Raw genomic sequence first — 19,674 nt, 5'->3', positions numbered from 1 at the left:
GATTTACAAGATGTCAGCCGCGGCCTCATAAATAAGAAGTGTTTGTGGATGTGGGAGTAGAGAGGTTAAAACGTGTGTGTGTGTGTGTGTTAGGGATCATCAAATTTATTGCTCTCGATTTAATGAAGAGAACAATGAAGCTACACTTATTCAAAATCATCAAATGAGTTTGAGAGAAGACTCCGGTGGTTCTACATCAGAACTAACAACAATCACAGTAACAAATATATTGTTAGAGTAATACATACTTCATACTACTACATAATACTTCGAAAGAAGTAGAAGAATCAGCATTGACAATTTTTCCCGCATAAATTTTTGCTGTGATGACAGCATAAGAAGTACTGCAGTGCCGTCGTTAAAAAGCAGAAAATAATAACTAATGAATACACGCACACTCGCACGCACGCACATACACGTTAAATAAATTTAAAAAAAAAAAAGAGAGCAATGATGATGACATGTCAAATCGATAAAATTACCGAATGAACAATACTGAGCTCTGCAGAAAAAAAAAAAAGAAAGCAAAAAATAACTGCCTGGGGATAGTGAGGTGATGACTCATGCGCAAATGAAGGCTAATTGATTGTACAATTCTTAGCTTCGGTGTCAAATCATGAGTCAGTCAGTGAGCAGATCGCAACCCCCTTCGAGAAAAAAAAAAAAACGTTTTTTGCCATATCTTGAATCAGCAACAGGTCAAGGTCAACCAGGCGCAGGATAAACAAGATGCAACCATACTTGCAGGGCACGGTAAACATGTTCCTACTTAAAGGCAGCTATCACTCCATCTTTAGCTTTTTTCAAGTAAGCCCTCACTTCATTCACTCCGGGATGAAAGAGGCAGTCAGTTTAAAAGAACAGTTTGGGGGAAAACCAAACTGAAAATGACAGCTTAGCTCGGTTGCAATTCCGCTAAGAGAGAAAAGCAAAAGTGTCGCAGAGAGCCAAGATCTGACCAGCAGTAACCGACAGAAACACTGGCGCCAATGGCCTGCAGTTGTAGGCCAGTCAAGAAGACCAGAGAACCAAAAAGTGACCCTAAAAAGACATCGTGCAGGCCGATTAGTACAGCTTTGCTCGTGTCCAGTCGCCAACTGCTGGCTTCTCTTTGTGGTCGGGTTGCGTCTGTCCTTTTCAGTCTTAGCCAGAGGGTGCGTCATTTTGTGGCCTCTCTTTGGGGGGGGGGTGAAAATTTCCATCTTGGAACAGAAAATAATTCATACCGCGTTACCCGCAAATCCTTTGTATCCCGTTCCGACTGAGCAAACACTGACAGTTGGGTCTCGCCTTTCCCGCTGATGCTGCCAGGTTGGCGTAACACAACATCTATCACCGAATTCAAAAGTAAATCTTGAAAGCCATAATTCATTCTAATTGACTTAACCGCGCGTAATAATGCAGACAATACAGATGGGAAGCCGGGAAATGAATGATATGGTTGGCATGTAAGAACTGGCTCTAGTGCAGCTTGCCGTTTTGATGCTGGCCTTTTTCATCACAGAAGCAGATATTTCAGTTCTATATTCAACGCAATGTAACTACACTACTGACACAAAGAACAGTACATGGTTTCAATTCTGCTTGTTCTGCTTGATTCTAGACACTGAAGATCAGATGATGTGCAACATTTATCTACTGGTTGGGCCAAAGTGGAAGCTGAATTAGTTTTAAAAGGCATCCGTCTATTCTCTGTAGCAGTTCTACTCGTTCGGGTCACAAGTGATTTGAAGACTTGGGCGCGAGACATTCAGACAATTTTAACCCTGGAGAACCCACGGGGTCAAATTTGGCCCCTATAAATTCTGCTACTCAAATAACAAAGACCTTTTTATTTTTTCCCCAGCAGTGATTTTGTCCCTGTGTTCTTGTTTCCATTAGTGTGTTTGTACATTCAAAATCCAGTTCTAAAATGCAACAAATAAAACAAAAAAATTATATTGTTCAATGTAGCTGTGTACGTATTTGATTGATTATTTTCTTAAATTCTAAATAGTTTACTGACAGTTTTTGTCATTCTGATTTTTCGAAATGATACCCCTAAATCCCAAAAGGGTCAAATTTCGCCCAAATCCTAAATTACGGAATAAAGGGTTAAAATTGAAAAAACATATATTTTGGTGTTCAGTGAACTTATAGCAGTCATTTAATGTATAATTCATAATTTTCCAAAGAAGAAAAGGGTTCTTGGGTTCTCCAGGGTTAAGTTATTGAGTGTCAAACGAAATTCAAATGAAGTTATTAGCAATAAACTGTACATATGCAGTATCGTAACCCTTTTTTTATACTCACAACATTTCCTGATAACAATGTAAAAATTGATTTTTACTATGCTTTATGGTGAACGTAAAAGAGATTGAATAAAGGACGATATGGATTATTCCGACATCAGAAAGAGAGCATGTGTAGGGAGAAGCAATCGAAGCCGGAGTACGTCAAGGGAGCTGTACTTAAGACGCACAGGGGGAACCATACTGATGTTAAAACCGCGCTCAGTCTGGGAGAAATCTGTACGACAAAGAAGAGATTTTATCTCCAATGTTCCTTTCCTTGGGGTAGCTGTTTTTGAACCACTATTCTGCCAATAAGCCCTCGCAGAGAACCTCTGAACCAGCCTCGACTGACTGAACAAAGCAGTTGCCAGCACTTGAAGGCAGGGCAAGGGTTGGTACACCAGAGAGGCTGACATTGAATCCAACGCTTCAAGCAGCTCTTCTGCTTAGTTGTTGGCCTGGAAGATGATGACGAGCTACATGAAACAACGAAGGCATTTTAAAGCCGGGCAGCCGGCGTCGCTCGTGGATGCGTGACTTCGCATGACTTCGGCCTGGCTTAAGTGGATATTTAACCGGATTAGACCCCAAGGTTTAGTTTCCAGGCCCACTTGGTACTAGCCTGTATGGTTCGGAGTATCCGCGTCAGAAATGTGTTGAGGATGTGAAGGAGCTACAAACTTTTGTAAACAATTTTTTTTTTTTTACCTCTTCAGAAAGACAAATGGCTTCAAAATAGCGATTCACTTTCCAGCAGAGGCAAATCCTCAAGAGGGAGGAAGTTGATTTGCCCTGTCCGTCTTCCAAAATAATTCCAGTTCATAGCCGAGAAATCAATTATATTTTTGTAATTTGATATTGCGTTTTGGGGACAAAAGAGACTTTGTTATTCATAGAATTACATCTCAGCCAGACTTGAAACATGGCAAAACCGAGCAGCTTGTATATGAGCTGGTGCTCCAATTCAAAGTTCAGCAAGCTCAGAGGACGGCGAGTAAAATACAGTATAAAATTGAAATAATCCCCTTGAAATTCATGCCCAGCTGTGGTTGCTGATGAATATGTCATGTGACAGCTGACAGGAAGTGATGCTGTGATTGACGCCTGAGAAAGTGAGTAGGCTTTCCTGGCTCGCCTAAACTAGAATACACTCTTGATGTTATTTTGGGTTGGCCACTTCAATGGTTTTTGGTCCCTCTAGCGAGAATGTACATCTTCCATCTGAGCTAAATTAATTGGAAGCTCTAGTGATCGGCTTCTGTCAAACCCAACCTCTTGCCAAAGCGGTTAAGGCATAGGGTCTAGTTTTCTGAAACTAACCATATATACGGAGAGTGCAAACCTTTGACGAGGTTGCTCATTTCCTTTTCTTTTCTTTTTTTTTTTTTTCACCTAAAACCTATTAAAAAATCCCATACCGTTCACCTAAACAGAACACTTCCAGCCAGAGTCGTGAGGCCGTCAGGAGACCCGAGGAAGGACCAAAGAAAAGAAAGGAAAGTTGCTCATTTCCTGCATAAGGCCATGGTGGTCAGTTTCCGTAATGTCCTCCCCCATTGATTCCCGTGGCTTGAAAATAAGGGATATTGCAACCTTGACCTTGACCGCATTTTAACTCAAAAGATAAAAACCTGATCTGAGGATGATTAATGACCACTCCAACCAATGACAGCATGATAAATCGAAAACCTTTAGCGTAGTCGTGTTCACAGACAAACCAATGTCGCCTAAATCGTCAACTCCTTGGCTGGCAGGTAATTTACGAAACTGGGCCTAGCAATAGAATAGAATACAATGTCTACAGTACAAAACATACCGTGATTCTCTGCATGGTCCATTCAAATCAAAAGACACACAGCTGGAGGCTCTGCAGTGAGCAGCCTTGCGGGCCAGTTCTATTAGAACATGAACCAGACACGATCACGAAAATGAATGAGGGAAACATTTTAAGAGGAGCTTGGTTGCTTTTAAATGTATTCATGCAAATGAATGTGTGTGCTACAAACGGGAATTCTAATACTGTAATGATGTGCCTCGCCCTGTTACACTATTGGACGGTTAATGATTTATACATGGCCAACTGTCTGAAAACTAAGCATAGTAACTGCCGATTTGTACTCCAATTTAGCTCAGGAAGCCTGACAAAGACTTCGAATTTTTTTTTTTTTTTTTGCGCATTTTGATTTAGAAGCTCTGACCTGGCGTTCTTGTGGTTGCTCTTTACATGACCACATTTCCGTCGCCTTAAAACGCAAACATTCAGAAACGGCTGTAAAACTGCTCCGGAACCTTCACGACCCGGAATCTATCATTTGTGGCCAAACATGATCATCGTAATGTTTTAAGGCAGGTCTGCGTATCGCAACATTGTGACACGTTCTCAATTTTACAAAGTAGCCTCAGAATATGCCAAACAAACACGGTCCGTTCTCAGAGGGAATTTAGACTACATCAACAGAAGCAATCAAAAGTTAGTCAATGCCCGTCGATACAATGTTAAGCAGTCCACGCTTATTCACGTGGAGGAAAAACTCCGCCATGCCTCGTTTCCAACACGCACACGTTTTGAGACTAATTAAAGAGCATGCACCTACAGTGAAGTCCTTCAAAACAAAGTTGCCCTGAATACCCGCAGAGTATTCCCGATTTGAATAATGGCATGCAAAGGCAAAACAAGAAACACTCACACTTACAAAGTTGCGTTACAAAATGATCCATCTCGCAGTATGCGGGACGAGTTTGGCGGCGGGGTGGGAAAGTTCTACATTTGCATTTTTCTGTTGGCTCCTGGATTTTTCTGAATAAAACATCGCTTAGTTTCCATGTGTTTCCACGAAGTTGTGCGTGTCCGTGCTGTGGTTTGAAATGGAGTGTGATTGGCTGTTAGGGAGAGTACGATGCAAAAAATCGTTGAAAGTCATTTCTTTCCGGCTGGTTGTCAACACACGCATATACGCAAGGTGATGACAAGATACTGAACGCGGTGTGTCAGAATAGTTTCAGGGCTACTCAACTATTCACGCAAGAACCACGTCAGGTAAGCAGGAAGGCCGCTTCAGCAATGCAATGTTCGTCTCAGTCAAGAACTGCCGGATACAAGGGCATTGTGAGTCGCTCTGTTCTGTCATTTAAAACGCCTACTTCCTCTTTTAAACTTAAGTAATAATAATAATAATAATAATGCATCAGATTTCTATAGCGCTTTACAATGGAATGGATGCATTATTCGTGCACTCGCACGTTCCCAGTCTGGTGGCGGTAAACTACTTAAGTAGCCAGGGCTGACGGAAAACGTGGCTGCCAGCGTGCGCCTACTGCCCCTCCGACCACCACTAAACTTTCGCACCTTCCATACACCAGTGCGAGTAAGACCGGAGGCAATGCGCGTGAAGTCAAACGAGCCGTTTAACTCGGAATTATGCTGATTTTAATGTAAAATCTCAGCGCCATGTTTTGACTGCATTGTGACTTTTGTGGAATTGTGTTTGCTACAAACCGCGACAAACATAAATGACTCTTTAAAATGAATTGTCGGTTTCGATATACAGCCATTAAATAAACACAGGTCTACGCTTCTTCTGCCTAATATATGTGCCATTTCGCTACATTCTTGTTGCTCTGCCCGTCATTGTGAAGTGACAATATTGTATGAGATTAAGCATACATTACAAGCCTTCCATTATCCCTCAAAACAGAACATTTTCTCCCCGCGTTAACGCCTCAAAGCTCATACGAGATGAGAGGAAAGATTTTCATTTCCCGCCCCTAACATTTCACCCTTTGCAACATTTTATTTCAAACAATTCTGCTGCTCTGAATCAATGTGCATTGCATTTAAATGCTGCCATTGCTATGCAGGAAGCGGATTAGATTGCATACGGCAAAATAGTACCGCGCGGTCCAGATGCAAAAGGTGCAGAATACCCTGAGGCCCATTTGCTTTTTTTTTTTTTTTTTTTGTAATGGACCGTGTATAAGTTGAAAGTGATGACGTGCAGCAAGCGGCGGTGGCAAATTGCCGCCTTGTGCGGCCATGAAGTGTGCAAGAGGAAGTCTGAGAGGCAATTGGAGGTGCTGATTGTACACATATCTAATGGTCTTCTTGGGCACAATGGTCCTGGCTTTTAATCTTGGAGTGCAACAAGCCATAAAAGAGGTAAAAAAATATGTACATAAGGCACAAAAATTGCTAGTTCGTGAACTAACAGAGGACAGTCATTACTTTCCCTCAAAGTGCTGTTTTCACGAACAAATAGGTGCCGCCATGGCGGGTGCTCACATCCTTGAGGGCAAACTGCAAATACAACACTGATCACCAAAATAAAATATACTATAGATAGATCAAATATATACAGTGTATCGTCTTGCTACTACATGATCACGTTTAAAACTTCTGGTCTCTGGACAACTTGGTCTCATGCTAATGTCCAACTGTCTTAATATCCACCTTCTGTTTCCATTTGTCCTCCTTATCTTAAACTCCATTTGATTGATCCTTCCTCCCATGCAGCCGGCCACTTTGGACTTATTCACACTGCCCGTTTTTCCGTTTGGGTGCAAGTGAGACGGAACGGTGCCATTTAACTAAATACTCCGATATTCATTGGCGCCACGGCAATACAATTGATTCACACAAATTCACCGGATTCCAACTGTTCACGCCTCATTATTCCCATGATTGACAGTGATAATTTGAGCCATTAAAAACCCCTTAGATGTATTCCAGTCACTTTCTAATGTAGCGATGCCGTTGGCCTGCTCAATTAACCCGTCGTCTGGCGGCTCGGCTTCAAACAAAGCACTCAAGACAAATAAAAAATAATAATTCAAGACAGTTCCTAGGAGATTGAGCCCTCTTTGTTGTGGTGATGGACAGTGTAAAGCACAAAGACTCTGAGTTTTTAGATTAGGACACAATCATGTGCACTAGGAGCCTTTAATTAAACACCTGTAAATTAATCTTACGAGTACAATGTATTTTTTTTTAAATTAAATTTAAGCAAAAATCAGTCTTCCCAAAAGTCTCTTGATAAGAGGAAGAATTAAGACTCAGAGAAAGCCAAGGGTTTCCGATGACTTGAAACTAGAGGTCTTCAGTCCTCTCTGTATCAATCAGTAAGAATGTTCATTTTGGCATCACAAATAGAGTACAGTAGAAGTATAAAAAATAACAATAAAAACTGTTTCTCACTACCACTAGGTGGAAAGAAAGCCAGCCTCACAGTTGTGAGGTTTACAATTGCTTTTCTAAAGCTTACTTGGGCTTGGCAGTTATAAGTTCATAGACAATATTGTTTGCACAAAAATCTAAAAATGAATTTGCTAGTACAACTGAACTCTGTTGCTAAGTAAATCAGCAGCAGCCAACATTCATTTTCGGGTGGTGATTTACGGATTGTTGTAAATGAGTTTCCTGTGCAATAGTAAAGATGATCCTCAAATGACAAGTAAAACTATGTTTATACTAGCTTCTGACATGTTGCTTCACAGTGCTACATGCGTCCATATTTATAATATTATGATATTATTAAGATTCACTGATTCTCACACCCATGTAATTCATTCTCCGCATTTAACCCATCCCGTTGGAGCGGTGAGCAGCAGCAGCAGCCGCGCTCGGGAATCCAACCCTACCAAACTCCCCTAAAAGTAGCTTGTAATTGCATACGAATAACAAGATGGTGGCAAATAACTCAAAATGGAGAAGATCCAAAATCACCAAAACCATTCATCATCGTTTGACAGTATACTATAATGCTATCAGTTAGCATACTAGCCTAAATAACACACTGGTACAGTGGTGTCTATCATCGGCCAACGAGGGCCGTAGTCCTGCAGGTTTTGGATGTTTCCCTGCTCCAAAGCACCCGTTTCCAAAGACCAAGATCGTTATCAGGCTTATGCAGAGCTTGCTAATGAGCTTCAGGTGTGTTGGAGAAGGAAAACATCCAAAACCTAGTCGACTACGGCCCTCGAGGACCAAATTTGGACACCACTGCACTAGCACAAACTAACATGATATCAATGATGGGCAATACTATTTTACACAGTCTCGGTCATTAAACTCACTATTTGTCATTTCCATACAATAAATAAATTGTTAGGGTAAACACGCCAGAAATTTGTAGCTACTTTGGGAATCGATTCAAATTCACCGCTAACAAAACAAAATGCCTCAAACAAGTTCACAATTAATGAAACAACAACACCAGGGTCCCACCAGACAGCACCCGAGCACTAGTCAAATACAGCAAATATACAAGAATCTCAGTGAATAACGAGGAAAGGGTCCAAAACTGGTTGGAAAACCGTATTAGTCGTTTATCAATAAAAATAAAAAAAGTGTCCTTTACAAATGCACAATTTTGACTGAAGCGCAAAAGCTCCCGTCGAGTTTTTTTGACTACCTCCCAGCTGGATTCATCAAGGACGTTCGTGGGCTTTCATCGACACCTTATCTTCTCTCGCCTTGCTGTTTGGCGCGCGAGGGTGAGCAGACTAATATTAGCGCTTGAAATGAAGAACACGCATTGTGAGTCCGGTTGGGAAAAAAAAAAAAGGAGCTGGGGGGGGGGGGTGAATTCAATGGAATGGATTGTTATCGGTTTCACACTGTCGACATGCGACATCCTCAGAGTAAGCTGCTCCCAGCTGAGAGCAATTTCGGCTCTCAGAGAAGGGCCACACTTATCTCCCAAGTTTTTTTATGGGTGGGTGTGCAAACCAGATTAACATTTGTTGGGGGGGGGGAGGACTGAAGGGTAAACTTCTAAAGGAAAGAGCAGGTGAAGGGACAGAAAAATGGATTAAAGCAGTCAGTGTTGTGTCTTAAGGAAAGGCTTGTCGTCTCAAGGCGTTTACGTGTGCAATAATGTTCTATCGCGTCCTTGCAGCCCCGTCCCCCTCTTTGTGCAGCCGCTCAGTCTGCTGCAGGGCTGGCAGCATCAAACCGGCACACAAATTGGAGCCTGAACGGGGCCCGGTAGCTCTGAAATTTGGAGCCGGCCTGGGCTTTGCTGGCAGCGCTTTCGCAAAAGAACGTTAGTAAAACTCTCCGCCGTGCCGGCCGATGTCCTTCACCGTTCTTCCGACGATGGTGCTGTCAAGCGGCCGCCAGGCTGTAACTCCTGGCCCTGCCTACAATGGCCTCCTCCTGCAGCTACATCAGCAGCAGCAGCAGCAGCAGCGGTCGCCGGTGCCAGATTGGAGACTTTCCAGGTCTATTTTGTAGACATCATTCCCCGCCACATTCTTCCCTTCAAAGCCAGACTGCAGGCAGTGAGCGGAGTACGTTAGGAGTTGGAATCGGTATATTTTTTTGTAAAAAGCCAATGAAAAAGACAAATTGACTTTCAAGAAAATTTCCAATTGACCTCTTTACAATATGACTTTCTGGACGCCTGACTCTGCTCTCTCCATCACCCATTTGTATACAAAACTCGACTGTATATTTTTGTAAAAAATAAGCCTCTAAAAGTCGGTGTCTAATCTCATGATGAAAGTATTGACCCATGCTTTGATTAGATAATGGGGACTTGCAGTTTAACCAAATCCTGGGGAAACAACTTGGGTCAATAGTGTACATTATAACATACCACATCCAAAGGACACGCAGGGATTTATTCACTCCCCTTGGGACTGCGCTGTAAATCCCAGCCGCAGAGTCCGGGCATTAAAGATCTGAGTCGCTACGGTTGCATCAATTCAATTCCAAGGATGCCGTGGGCTTTCCATTCAGACTATAAAACGTAGCGAGAGCACCTTAATTAAATGAGAACGGGGAAAAAAAAAGACGTGTTGCGCTCATTCTCTTCATACTTGGGGCCAACCAATCAACTCAATTTTTATTTCAAGGACACGGAGTTGGAGGGTTGTAAACGAATCGGCCTTGATTTTCATCTTTCCTCTACGGCCAACTGCAAGGCCTTAAAAATCTTGTTTTTTTTTTAAAATAAAGATAAAAACGTACTTTAAGAATGTAATGGATGATCCGGGCCATCACAAGTTGTTTTTTTAGCCATCGCCAGCAGTTCTGCAGTTAGTCTTACCAGTACAAAAGTGGGTTTTAGCCCTATCGTGCAAAATAGGCTTGCGTGCCGCGATAACCACCCACGCCGGATGCGGTTTTACTCAGTGCAAGCTTTAGTGGGTGCGGCCCACATTAGAGGGCGTAAAACCCAACAACAAACACTCTTCAGTTGGCTTTATTTATTTTTGACCCATGCTACAGTTAGCGTTAGCCACCGTGGCCCAGACTACAGTGTGTTCAACTCGTCACCACCCACATCAGAAATTTGGTTTCCCTTTTCTTTGGTCCTTCCTCAGGTCTCCTGACGGCCTCACGACTCTGGCTGGAAGTGTTCGGTTTAGGTGAACGGTTTGGGATTTTTTAATAGGTTTTAGGTGAATGAATACACACACACTCACATACACATTCTCACCCACATAAAAAAGAGAAAGAGAGAGAGAGAGAGCAATGATGATGACATGTCAAATCGGTAAAATTACCAAATGAAGAATATTGAGCTCTCCAAAAGAAAAAAAAAAAAGAAATTGGTTTTCCAAACATCACAGACATTAGAGTTGATTTTATTCATTACTGTACCTTCCAATCCACATTACAGTTGCTTGTATCTATTGCAATTGACAGAACAGTTAGCTAGAGCTATTCTAGTTATTCTCATCACCACCGATCCCATTTAATTTTGCTAAACATTGGGCTCCAGGTGGCGGAGTGGAACCGTCACTTGCCTTCGATGCAGGCTGGCGTGGGTTCGCTTCCCCCGCCTGGGAGACCATGTTTGTGTGAGTGGGAAAAAAAATTAACAATTGTTAACCATTCTTAAGTTTGTTTTCTACCTACAGTTTACCCAGCAGCTCCCGTACCATTGCAATTCACGTTGTTATTAGCTTTAGCTAATCTGACCAATGCCAAAACTCTGGTTTATTTTACTTCCCGTAAACAATGTTACATTTGGTTGTATTCAGTGCAGTTGATAATGTAACGTTTTTTTATGATGATTGAATTATTGCTCGACATCCCGAGTGAGTTTATTTTGGTTTACTGCCGCCACGGCAATAAATTACAAAAAATCTGGTCTCTTTTTGCCTTATCACTCAGTTAATGCAAGATAAAAGTAATGACTGTTCCGGATCTTATTACACATTGTTGCTGTCAGACCTTTACAGTCACTCCGGCATGTCGATAAGCACCGAGAGGACGACTCGGGAGACGGCACTGCTGTGCATATATGTCGACACTGCGGCCCCCGGCCAGGTCTTCAATATGCCGCATCGTCTAAAAGGGCACACTGTAGAGGGGAATGTTGAAAGCGAGACATCTCCCTGAGGTATTAACTTTTCAGACAGAGCTGTGAGCATGTTGATAATTCCCCTCTCTTGCGTGGAGCCCGTTCCTCACTCTTTTCCCCCGACGTCTCTCTCCCTTTCTGCGCGTACATACGTCCTTCCTCGTTAAGAATCTGCTGCTTTAACCGGGTTTATATGGATCACTGCCATCTGCTCTACCGCCGGCCACATTGAGGGGAAAAGTTGACGACCGGTGGAGACAACGTGACGGAACAGGTTGAGAAAAGGGATTAAAGCGAGCGATGTAAACAAAACGGATTTATTATAAAAAGGACGGTGATGACAAGGCACCCCACCCCCACCCCCCCGCAAGGCAACTGTCTCATTCATATTAGAAGGTCACGTCACTGTGCAGATGTCACATGATGTTAAAGTAAGGGTGCATCTGAGTTAAAAAAATAATAATAATAAATTCACTTTATATGTTTTCCTATGGTAGAAAAAACTTGGAAGCCAACCAGAATCATGCTAAGTGCTAAAATATTGATGTCCTATTGGTTCAGTCATGCACTGCAAGTCAAAAAAAATATTTTTTTTATGCAGGGTTATGCCTAACATGAAGAAGTGGTTGATATCCAGGATTCAATAAAACTAGAGTGAATGGAAAATGTTGCTTAAAAGTCCACTTGAAGCAGCTGCAAAAGAAGTTTTTGTTGCTTCTCCTGCTGCATTTTAAGCACTTGCTAGGCTGGCATGTTAGCGTAGCCACACTCGGTCCATTCTAATCGTTCCCCGAAAATCAATTTCATGAGTACCATTGAACAGATTTGATTTAAATCAACCTAAAGTGAACTTGTATCGACCATTATGAATCCGTTTAGAATGCAGCTCAGGCTTTTCTTCAAAGCGGCCCAATTCATTTCATTTGTCCCGTTTCTTCACTGGAGCAAATTTCAACTTGGGGAAGAGTGGATGATGAGAATGACAAGGGTGGGGGGGCTTGAAGCAGCTGTTATGACGGGACGGCTCGGCGTGTGCTGAGCATTTCTGGTCCAGAGAAGCAGGGCGAGCTGACATTTTCATGTCATTCTAACCTAGCAAGCTGGGAAGATTTCACACCTTGGGTCCAAATATGAAGACCTCATCAGCTTTGGTTTTGTTTTCATACTGCTCGAATTAATCAAAGTAGGTTTTTTCCAAAGCATTCAGTTGAGAGGTTGATGAACTTAATATTGATTGGACGATGTCTCTTCGGCTGTAATGGGGGACTACATAGTTCAAGTGCTGCTACAATTTATTGCTCAGTACTGTAAATCAAAGATACTGAACGTGAAAGCTTAGACCATTAAATATGGTAGAGCAGCAATCTCAACCCTTTTGCTTCAAAATTTATCACGTGGACAGCAGGAAATTATCTAATTTGACTTGATCGGTCCGAAAAAAAATGATTCACTACAAACAATACATCATTCGCAGTGAAAAATTAAATAACGGAATGTCAGTTTTTTTTTGACTAAATAGAGCCAGATTTCACACAAGAGTATATAAATGTATGAGTAAATCGAGGATAAAATCATCAATATGGCGAGAAAACTTTCCTATGTAAAATGTATGACTTGGGGAAAATATTATATTATATTATATTATATTATATTATAAAAATATTATATTAACTCATTCAAACCTCAAAACATATAAATACGGTTTTAATATGTTGTCCTGCACTCCCAAAAACGTATTTATACGTTATTTTTATGCTAGAGCATACAGAATGCTTTGATACAGCTTCTGACATGAAGAGGTTGCTTAAAGCAATGCTAGTTATTACAAAAACCGGCCAGCAGTTGGCAGCAGAGTATAAGAGATCAGCCAGGGGGCATGTTGCAACAAGCTGTTTTCCCCCACTGCTTTTCAACAGGTTTGTGAATAATGATGAAACTTAGATTTATTCTAATGCTAATTGCTGCAAAACAGATTTTCCTGATGAAAGAAGAGACTATTCTTTCTTTTGGTAGGTTTCATGTTTTTATAGCAATAGAACTGAATATTCTGTGGACCTTGCAAAATCAGTCAAAATCTAGTAAAACAGCCGGGAGCAAAAGGGATTGCTTCAGTGAAAAAGGCTGGGAGTGAATGAATTAAATGAGATTTTTTTATTTCCAGTGAAAAAACAGCCATAAAAGTCTTGATAGTGTTTCTTTCGTTTGTATGCACATACCAAATATGGTTGAAATATTTTTTTTTTTAAATGCCAAAACAAATCATATCTTTTCAACGCTTTCAGGACATAAACACCAACTGCCCTTCCAGCCATTCTGTGTCAAAACGGCATGGGAGGGGACAGTTTGACCAACTAAAAAGCCCCGCGGCTCAAGCAACCCAACCCGTGTTTGTGGTTTCCAGAAATCTAAGCCGTGTGTAAACAGAGAAGGGCCTCCAAGTGACCGACTCTGCAGGCTAACAACGCAGGGCATGACCGCCGGCAAAAAGGCAGCGCAGGTGCAACAAAAAGTGGGCCGACCGCTAGTTAGCATGCATGCTCGCCATTGCTAATTGGGTACGTGTTAAGAGACGTGTGGATATGGAGAAGAGGGGGTTAGGCAGGATGCCAGTGTCCTCTTTTGACACACTGACTTGCTGACGGGTCTCAAGGTCTGCCAGCGCACACGCAATACACATACACACTTATGCGGAAAACCCACCAACAAGGTCTGCCAACTCACATCTGTAAAAGTTTTCATGACCGCAGGCTGTTATCAGGAGGGGGGGGGGAGGGGGGAGATAGGCAGGGAGATAATCAGGGATGAAACTCACCAACACACGCGCTCAGGAAGGCTTCTAATAAACCTTTACGAGTAAAAGCACAAAGCTGTTGGGAATGTGGAAGGATAGAAGAATCGATAGGAAGGCAGAGAGAAAGAGGCGAGACGCAAGGGAATTCATCAAGCCCAAAAAGGCTTAAAAAACTGCCTTTTAATTAAGACACTGTGCAAATTAAGCCAGAATCAAGCACAATTTGAACTCGCTTTTTTTTTTAGACCCGCCGGGTTGCTGTCAGTCGCACAAGGAATGATTGGAAGTTCCCGACCGCTCCTCTAACGATCGGACAATTTTGCGCGAAATCAACAGTCTTCATGCAGAGTTACGACAGAGACTTCGGCCATCTCTCATGTTATCAAGGATGCTGTCGCGACTTTTCAAAACGGAGCCAGGCTACACTAGACAGCTTTTGCCGTCTTATGAGGTGAAAGCAAAGCACACCGCACAGCGTTAGATGGTCTCCATCATTGATTTTCAATTATTCACACTTTGCATACATTAAATCTTGGAATGGGCTCTACGGGATGTAAATGCAACATTATTGTCACCAGTGTGTGGGCCAACTCAGATTGTTGTCATGGTGGCGGTGAGTCAAAATTTTGCACCTGTCATGGTGGCGTTTTCTTAATAAATGAGTAAAGGGGAAGAGGAAAGTTTGGTAAACATGTCAGGTTAGAAATAGAGCAGGAGGTAAGTCTAATGAGATGTATATGAGAATATACAAACACAGCTAGAAAAACTTTATTCATGCACGATACGCTTCCCATTTCTTTCTTCAAGTGGCGAAAACCAGAGATATCAAAACATGCAACCTTTGAGAGAGTGCTCTATAGAGAGAGTTAAACTAAAACGGGAGCCAATCTTTTGCTGCTTATCCATTTTTAAAATTTCCCAGGAACCTTTCAAAAAACGTGTGTACACCGTCAAGCAAACGCTGCCTGAAACTGACCAAAAACTTTCTGCTGTAATTCGCCCATGGATTTAATGTTTTATATACTGTTATCTCTCTTGACTCGCTGCTGACGGTGAGGAACAGATTCCTTCTTTTTTTTTTTGCTTTATAAGCAATATCATGATCGGGAGCTTCTACAGCACTAGCATAACTTAGAACGCCACCATTTTTTTGTCGTAAATAATAGCCACACGATAACTGGGACAAAACACCGCCTCACTTAGACACTTATTGGATTGACTGAAACGGCACAAGACATCATTCTTACGTAACGCCAACGTTGAACAGCATTTACTGTTTCATGAGAAAGTAAGAATAGATTGACATTAAGTCATTTGCTCCCAAAAAACATATAAATATGTTCTATTTTAAATATTACCAAAGACGTATTTATACGTTTTTAATGTTTGTTTATGCTAAAGTTGTTGTTCAGCCTCTGAACTGAAGAGAATGCATGAAGCAATGATAGTTATTACAAAAGTAGCTGCAGAGTATAAAAGATCAACCAGGGTCATGTTGAAAACAAGCTGATTTACCCAACAATTCTAAGCATATTTGTGAATAATAATGAAACTTAGCTATATTCTAATGCTAATTGCTGCAAAATGGAAACAGATGGAAATATACTTTTTTTCTGATGAAAGAAGAGACTCTAATCTTTCTTTTGGTAGGTTCCATGTTTTTTTATAGCAATAGAACACAATATTGCAAAATCAGTCAAAATGCCGTAAACCAGCCGGGAGCGAAGTGGGTTGCGTCAGTGGAAATGGCAAAATTGTAGAGCGTAGTACAGGCCTAACTGAAACAGGCAGCTTTGTTGTCAAAGTTCCTTTTAGCATTAGCGTTGGGAGTCAACAGATGGCTTTAAAGTCTGTTTTCGATTTGTTTTGATGTTAGACAACTGTTTAGGCCGCGCTGCCGACACACAAGGAACTGTGACAAATGCGACGTCTGGTGTATTCCACCTGTTCATTCATTACTACAGTGTGGGTTGGACTCACAAAACCAAAATTGAACAACGTATGCCTTACGTACAGCAGAATAATATCTCTGCACAGAAAGGACTTTCATAGCTAATATTCCTCAAATTATTCCAAAAACTGCATTCCGCGCACAAGTCTGGCATGGGTCCATCTTAAAGCAACGGATTAAGTCTATACGTAGACGTGGTGCGCACCGCATGTGTGTGTGTGTGTGTGTGTGTGTGTGTGTGTGTGTGTGTGGGCATGGAAATCCAGAATTCAGCTATCCAGCGCGGAGAGCAGTTCCTAAATGTCAGCCCAGCCCCCGCAGGGCTTAACTTCCTGGTCGTGAAGGATTATGGGAAAAATGTCAAGGAGAGTCTGAGGTACTGATGAGAGCAAACGAGGGCAAGATTGAGGGGGGGAAACGGTGCACTGGGGAGGGAGAATTAGAAAAGGGAGATAAAGAGCCAGACAGGGAGAGAATGGCTTTACAGGTAAGTGGGCGGACAAGCAGCCAGTGCGCCTCCATTTTCCGACATATGTCACAATATGTTTCGCTTCCAATTCTAATCTTCATCACCATACTTGACACATACAAGTTTTACCAGGTTTAATTGATAAACACAATAAGGAAAATAATGTCAATAAATTCAGCCTACAAAAAATGCTTTGTTCAGTTGAAGTTAAGTGATTACAGATTAGTAGATTTGATTATTGCAAGAGTCTTTACACGGGATCCCAGTAAGTTGTAGAATAGATTTCAAAATTCTGCTACTGGTCTATAAACCTCTGACTGGTCTGGGTCCTGAATACATGAATTAAGGAAATACTAATTACAACAACAACAAAAAAAAGAGAGAGAGAGAGAGAGAGCCATAATGATGACATGTCAAAATCGGTAAAATTACCGAATGAACAATACTGAGCTGTACCAGTAGGTAGGTTCCTTACTGGGGAGTTGGGGTGCTGTTGGCTGTCATAAAAGTCGTTAGAAATCGCTAGATGATGTCATTGGCTAATTTGCATAAATGTCAATTTGCATATAAAACTTATAGGAGAGAGGAATTTTAAAAAAGTAAATAGAAAGTTAATTAAAAGTAAACAACACTGCCAGTAGGACTCAATTAGAGGAGCCCAGGTTTCAAAACACACATGGTGAAGCGGCTTTTAGCTGTTATGCTGCATGCAAACGGAATAAGTTGCCAAGCCATGTGTAATGTCAAATATTTTAAATACAGGTTAAAAAACTATTTCCTAGCTTAACTTTGGGAATGTCTTCAGCTTGTTCTGCTTGTAAATACTTTTAGGTGTTGTGCTTGCAAACTTGCTACGGCCTTCAATTATAATAACTGGCCAATGTATGTACTAAGAAAGATTTGGCCACAACTCAGGTGTGATTACAACACAGGCTCCTTCCTTTGACTTTGGCTCCTCCTCTCCACTCCCATCATCACAAAGTGTGCATTAAAAGCCATCCATAGGACCGCGAGAGTGCATTGCGAGCGCCGTGCACCGCCGCGCGTTGCATTGTATCGCAGCCGCGCACCATCCATCACCATTAGGTCGAAGCGCACAGCCCGAGTCACTCCCCAGGAACAATTTCATTCCGCTAAAAACACCTCTCTCTTGTCTTCACTTTCACCGTGTCGCTTCTATCCGCTCATCTGCCCCCCCCTGTTTCCTCCATCTCTGCAGGATTTGGGAAACAGACTGGAGCGGACGAGAGCTTCTGTCTGCACGCACGCAACCTTGCCGGCAGTATATCGGTTTAACGCTGCCTATGAAAATGAATGTGTACTTGTCATTCTGTAAGCAGATCTGAATGTCAGACCAGAGCAGATTCAACTGCTTCTGCCTGGCATTCAAAATGGAGCTTCCTCGCTCAATACCAACAATGAGCCTGACATTAGACGCGGCCGCACGTTAATGGCGCTACGTCATAAAGTCAACAGCTCGAAGTTTTACAGTCCGGCAGCCGACTGACTGTTCAGAATGCACTCATCTATATTAGCCCATGGAGACCCCGCAGCGGGCTGGTCAAACGTTGATTTCCCAGTCTTGAGTCTGGGAGATTTATTTGGAGGGATTAGCACTCAAGCCGCAGGTTGGAGAAGCGGACCTGCCCTCTGGCTGTTTTCCCTGATCGATGCCCAAAAGTTGATCGGGCTCAGTGCAATGAATGTCAATGTTTATTGGGGGTCCCCCCGGCTCGAGCGCGGCTTGGACTTCAACGCTCATTTTCTTGCCGCCTTTATTTATGAGCGTGACGCACCAAAACGGCAATTGAAATTCACCTCGCTGAGATGCTAATAGCATGCATGTCATTTAGAAATGTATGCGACAGAGGAAAATGCAGTAACAATAGGGCTGGGATTAAAAAAAATTGAAGAATCGGCATTGAATCGATTTTCCTTTTCGAGCCTGATATTGATTCATGAAACTATTAATTGATTTTAATTGATATCTCTTTTCCCATGAATTCATAAGAAAAGAGAATTTTAAGTTGTTTTTTTTATTTACTGTTCACATGAAAGTTTTTTTTTTACATTTACGAAAAACCTGATTTATTGCACTTTAAGACAATTCAGAATCTTTTATTAACATATATATTTTTTTAATTTGAATTAGAATTTTTTTATCTCATCCTCGTCAATGTTTGTGTAACACTTAACTGATTATAACGCGTGCTACTTTCATTAATAAACTAAATCATTTAACCAGTTACTGCCTCCACAAAGTTACATTTGGATTTAGTGTTTGCGGAGTTTTTTATCATGTCCTTCATATTTAAGAAAAAATAATGTTTTGTTATTAATCAATAACAGATTGAATTGAATTGAAGCGAATCGAATCTGAAAAAATCTCAACCGAATCAAACTCATGTGAATCCAAATGGAATCGGCATCCAGCCCTAAGTAAGACCTGGTGTTCTAATCCGGGAATATTAGGCCAGGGGTGTCAAAACTATGGCCGGGGAGCCATTTGCGGCCCGCGTTCCATTTTTCAAGGAGGCTTATATTAAAAATGAAAATTTGTCATTATTGATCCTCCAACTTTGAAAAAAGGTCAGGCTTACTACAGTTTGCTCTTGTTTTGGTTCTAAATGTGGAGATGCTCGCTGTTCAGTATTCATGTATACAAGGCCGAGGTCACCCAAAAATATTGAAATTCCTAGACTACATGTATTTGCCCTATCATGCATGTAGCAGTGTTTATAGAAAACTAGAAAATGTAAATATATACAACTGCCCGATTAACTGATTTCAGAGTTGTTGTTGTTTTTTACCGAAATAACTGCACCATAGTACAATTTCTGCAGAAATGGTGTGGGAATACTGAAAAGCTTGAATGCATG

At 41.7% G+C, this 19,674-nt stretch overlaps 1 protein-coding gene across 1 annotated transcript in view; it reads right to left on the bottom strand.

Annotated features, from left to right (window-relative positions):
* The window catches only part of csmd3b (CUB and Sushi multiple domains 3b), a 346,686-nt gene that overhangs the window by 290,580 nt on the left and 36,432 nt on the right, over positions 1-19,674 (bottom strand). The window lies entirely within an intron of this gene.

The sequence above is a fragment of the Vanacampus margaritifer genome, chromosome 17 (genome assembly GCF_051991255.1).
Source record: "Vanacampus margaritifer isolate UIUO_Vmar chromosome 17, RoL_Vmar_1.0, whole genome shotgun sequence".
Taxonomy (NCBI): Eukaryota; Metazoa; Chordata; class Actinopteri; order Syngnathiformes; family Syngnathidae; genus Vanacampus; species Vanacampus margaritifer.
This window is presented reverse-complemented; position numbering and strand designations above follow the sequence as displayed.